The 5329-nt window shown below is 39.0% G+C and overlaps 1 long non-coding RNA gene across 1 annotated transcript in view; it reads right to left on the bottom strand.

Annotated features, from left to right (window-relative positions):
- Position 1: 1 nt before the first annotated feature.
- Positions 2-5329, bottom strand: part of LOC105548715 — a 12171-nt gene continuing 6843 nt past the window's right edge. Inside the window, exon 3 of the long non-coding RNA XR_001007435.1 lies at positions 2-23. This is a non-coding gene — a long non-coding RNA (uncharacterized LOC105548715). The remainder of the gene's footprint in view (positions 24-5329) is intronic.

The raw sequence follows: 5329 nt of genomic DNA, 5'->3' as shown, positions 1-5329 counted from the left end.
AGATCGTGCCATTGCACTCCAGCCTGGGCAACAAGAGTGAAACTCTGTCTCCCAAAAAAAAAAAACAAAAAAAAAAAACACCTTAAATATAAGTGCTATAAACAGTCTGATTAAATGTCAGAGATTATCAGAGTAGATTAAAAAACAAGACCCCACTTCATGTTGTCTGTAAGAAATTTACTATAAAGATACAAATATGTTAAAAACTAATGAAAGGAAGAGGATACTCTGAAACAATGAAAAAGAGCTTAAGTGGTTATACAAATGTTAGACAAAGTAAACTTAAGAACATGGACCATATTACCAAGAACAGAGAAGGGTATCTCGTCATAAAAAAGGGGTTAATTCTTCAAGAAGACACAGCAATCCTAAATATGTATATACTGATAACACTGCTTCAAAACACGTAAGACAAAATTTGACAGAACTGAAAGGAGAAACAAATTCACAATGATATTTGGAGATTTCAGGATTCCTCACTTAGTAATTGACAGAGAAGTGATTTTTAAAACGTCAGTAAAGACAGAAAACTTGAATGATGCTATCAACCAACTTGACCTATCTGACTCTGGTAGAACACTCAACCCAATAAAAACATAATACATATTCCACCTGACAAAATAATAATGGTAGTAACTTATATACAGATAATGCCTATTACGCACTAAGTACTTTTACAATGCTATTTTGTATAATTCTCACAAGTCTATCAGGTAGTACACTTATGATATTTACAAATGAGGAAGCTGAGGTCTGAATATGTTAAGTAACTTGAATAATGTTGCAGTCACTTACATAATAAAGACAAGAATTGGAACCCAGGTCTGTGCACTTAAATCCAACGCCTGAGCTGTTGACTATGCTACAACTACCTCAGTAAGCCAAAGAGAGGACTGAAGACTCTTCAGAAGAACACCAATCCCTCTGACTCTGGAGCTCTGTAGGCCAGTCAAAGACAGGAAAACCCTACTCATTTCCTTTATTGTTTTGCTTACAACATGCTTCCCTCCCACACATACTTATCCAAAGAGACAATTTGCTTAAAAAAAAAATCCCCTTTTAAAATATAAATGACAATTAATTCTACTAGCTAGTTATGATCATAGAAGTTACTAAAATCAACACTTGGTTGTTTTTCTCTAAGTTTTCTAAAAACCCCTACTAAGAGGCCAGAAGTTTGGATTAGAGAGTGGAAAGTGAGAGACAGTTCAGGTGTTCGATACACAGGAAGGAGGTGAGTTATGTCTGAACAGCCGATAGGGATTCAGTGTGTAAGATGAAAGAAGTGAAGAAGAAGGAAATATGGAAAACAACAACCTCACCCACATTACAGTTTATAGTTCTGGCTAGGGCTCAAATGGCAAGTGCTTGCTCTTCAACTTAAAGTCACCTTGTGTTTGTTTTTTGCTTGTTTTAATCAGGGTCTCACTCTTCACCCAGGCTGGAGTACAGTGGCACAATCACAGTTTACTGCTGCCTTAACCTCCCAGACTGAAAGGATCCTCCCACCTTAGCCTCCACAGTAGATAGGGCTACAAGCACTAGTTCGGTTAATTTTTATTTTTTTTAAGAGATGGGATCTCACTATGTTGCCCGGACTGCTCTTCAACTCTTGGGATCAAGCAATCCTCCTGCCTCATTTCAGTCTCCAGAACACTGGGATTACAAGCATGAGCCAGTGGACCCAGCTTCGCCTTATGTTTTTAATACAGAAACAAAGCTTGTGTTTCAGGTATAGCAAGCAGACCATGATTGTCAAGCCTTCCATTGCCCATCGCCCAATCTCTCTCCCTCTCTTTTTTTTTTTTTTTTTTTTTTTTTTGAGAAGGAGTCTCACACTCTGCTGGCCAGGCGGGAGTACATTGGTACAATCTCGGCTCGCTGCAACGCTGCCTTCCAGGTTCAAGTGATACTCCTGCCTCAGCCTCCTGAGTAGCTGGGATTACAGGCACAGGCCACCGTGCTCGGCCAATTTTTGTATTTTCAGTAGAGACAGGTTTCACCATGTTGGCCAGGCTGGTCTCGAACTCCTGGCCTCAAGTGATCTGCCTATCTCGGCCTCTGAAAGTGTTGGAATTACAGCCGTGAGCCACTGCACCTGGCTTGTCTCCATGCTTCTTCCACAGCCTGCAGAACCGTGAGCCAAATGAACCTCTTTCCTTTGCAAGTGACCCAGCCTCAGGTATTACTTTGTAGTAATGCAAACGGATAAAGCCGTTGTTTTATGTCCCTTACAGGACAGTTACCAAATTCAGGAAAATTTACACTGATACAATACTTTTACTCAATTGAAAATCCATGTTCCAATTTTCTCAACTGTTCACAATGTTCCCAGCCTTTGTTTCTCTCGCATGACATTTTTGAAGAACACAGGCCAGGTATCTTGTTGAATGCCATTTAGATTGGGTTTCCCAGTTGTTTCCTCATGACTGGATTCAGGTTGTTAAAAATTTTCGGCTTAGACATTTCATAAATGATGTTGTGTTCTCAAAGTGTCGTGTCTGGAAGCACATGACATCTATGCTTGCCTCCTACATCACCATTTTATAGTTACCATTTCTCCATTTATAATTAATAAATAATCTGGCTGGGCATAGTAACTCATGCCTGTACTCCCAGCACTTTGAGGCTGCAGTGGTGGGATCACTTGAGGTCAGGAGTTCAAGACCAGCCTAGGCAACATAGCGAGACCCATCTCCTGTCTCCACAAAAAAAGGAAAAAAAGAAAAATAAATAAATAAATAAATAGTTCATAGGCAGTTAATTTGAGATCATGTTCATAACTTGTTCCCTGGGAAACTCCCTCCCCTCATCCCAGATTTAGCACCCAGATAAACTTTACTTGAATCAATTTTTACTACTAACATGACTACAACTTTTTTTTTTTTGACATGAAGTCTTGCTCTTGTTGCCCAGGCTGGAGTACAATGGCATGATCTCAGCTCACCGCAACCTCCGCCTCCTGGGTTCGAGCGAGTCTCCTGCCTCAGCCTCCCAAGTAGCTGGGATTACAGGCATGTACCACCATGCCCAGCTAATTTTGTATATTTTTAGTAGAGACGGGGTTTCTCCATGTTGGTCAGGTTGGTCTCGAACTCCCAACCTAAGGTGATCCACCCACCTCGGCCTCCCAAAGTGCTGGGATTACAGGCGTGAGCCCCTGCGCCAGCTGTAGTTCTCTATTTTACTAGTTAAATTAACACATGGATTATGATTTTGTTTAATCAGTTACACTCCATTTATTGTCCTTATTTATTGATTTCTTCACTTTATTTTTTTTTTTAAGAGGGGGCCTCGCTTCGTGCAATCTCTGTCTCTCCCAGGTTCAAGCAATTCTCCCGACTCCACCTCCCAAGTAGCTGGGATTACAGGCGCACACCTCCACACCTCACTAATTTGGTATTTTTAGTAGAGACGGGGTTGCACCATGTTGACCAGGCTGGTCTTGAACTCCCGACCTTAGGTGATCTGCCCGCCTTGGCCTCCCAAAGTGCTGGGATTACAGGCGCGAGCCGCCGTGCCCAGCCTTATTGTCCTTATTTATTTTGACACTCAAACTTATCCCACACTTGACCAGTGGAAATTCCTCCAAGCTGGCTTCTGGATCTTCTGAAATGTCCCCAAAATATTGAAGGGGCCCTTTTTTCCCTGTCCCAGCCCCAGAATCAGTCATTTCTCCAAGAAGTCCTGGTTCACTTTAATGAATAATAGTATTTAGAATCTAAGGTCTGGGTGGTATTGGTATTTTAACTCTAAAAAAGAAAAGATACGCTTTGTAGGATCACTGTCTTCAGATCCGTTCGTGAAAGAGGTACATAAGATGATACTTGGGATGACAAGATTATAGGAGTTCTGAAAGAAAAGGGCACTTTGAAATGTATAAGCAAGTATCTCAGCTTGGCCAACCACTGTGACTTCCTCTATACAGCTCACTCACCCTGACTGTGGAGACTAAAACACTTTAACTGAGTCTTTACAGTCAAGATATTCCATGTACTTTCTCTGAAGGCGTATCCAACTCTACAAGAATGTGAAAATATTCTTCAAATTCCGTAGAAGGTTATTTGTATTTTGCCTGCTACCAAGCTCCTATGTATGGCGTAAAAGCTTTCCTTTATGCTACTAACAGAAACAAGTAAAATATCAAGAACAAGGGCATCATGGACTAAAGAAGATAAAGAATACGGAATACAAAAAGTCTGTTTCTAGTCTAGACCCAATACATTAAAACTGCACTCAGGCTAACCTTATCCACACACAATGGCCAAAGAAGTAATCAGTGTGAAATGCAAAATTTACCTGGCTAAGTTATATTAAGTGGTCTGTGAAACAAAGATACAATGGAATCTTCTTTTCTAACATGAATTTTTAAATACTTTAAGGTCTTTATCCCCAAAAGCTTTCTACAGACAAAAAGCAACTAAAGAACAAAAAATCAAAAGGACAAAACTACCATCAAAAAGATGGGGGGCGGGGAGAGACAAGAACAAAGGTAAAAACCATTCTGCATACATATTTTTGAAATAAAAGTCACCTGGATTGTTTCTTTTTTAAATTAATGAATTTTTTTTAGAGATAGTGTCTCACTCTGCTGTCCAGGCCGGAATACAGTGGCACAATTACAGCTCACTACAGCCACTAACTCCTGCGCTCATGTAATCTTCCTACCTTAGTCTTGCAAGTAGCTGGGATTATAGGTAGGTACAAGCCACGGCACCCAGCTCCAGAATTGTTTCTTTTTAAAGTACAGCCTCTGCACTAAATTGTAAATCTCCTTTCCATAGTATAATGCACACTGTACAAAGGCTTTTGAGACACAGGTTTTTAAAACCACCAAGGAGAGTCAGTGAATATAAATGACAATTATGTACTTAAGTAACAGAAACTTAATTATATATATATATATATACTATTGATTATATATATTAAATAACCTAGGTTTCTGAAGTGTACCTGTCTCTTATACACATCTAGATGTGTATAAGAGACAGATATATATATATATACTATTGATTATATATATTAAATAACCTAGGTTTCTGAAGTGTACACATTGAATAAAGGAATATAATGGAAAAATATTGACCCAGGAGTTAGGAGACCCGAGTTCTTATACACAAACTCACTGTGCAGCTTTGGGTAAATTAGTTAACCTTTATGGACTTTCATATTGTCATCTGCAAAATCAGGCTATTAGAGCTGATAATTTTATAATTTTCTTACTATTTTATCTGTTATCATAAATACTTATCATTTCACTAATACCATCAGTAAACAGACTTTAAGCTAAATAGGAATTAAGGATTTTTTTTTTTTTTTTTTTTTTTTT

This window comes from Mandrillus leucophaeus, unplaced genomic scaffold (assembly GCF_000951045.1).
Source record: "Mandrillus leucophaeus isolate KB7577 unplaced genomic scaffold, Mleu.le_1.0 Scaffold42, whole genome shotgun sequence".
In the NCBI taxonomy this organism is placed as follows: Eukaryota; Metazoa; Chordata; class Mammalia; order Primates; family Cercopithecidae; genus Mandrillus; species Mandrillus leucophaeus.
This window is presented reverse-complemented; position numbering and strand designations above follow the sequence as displayed.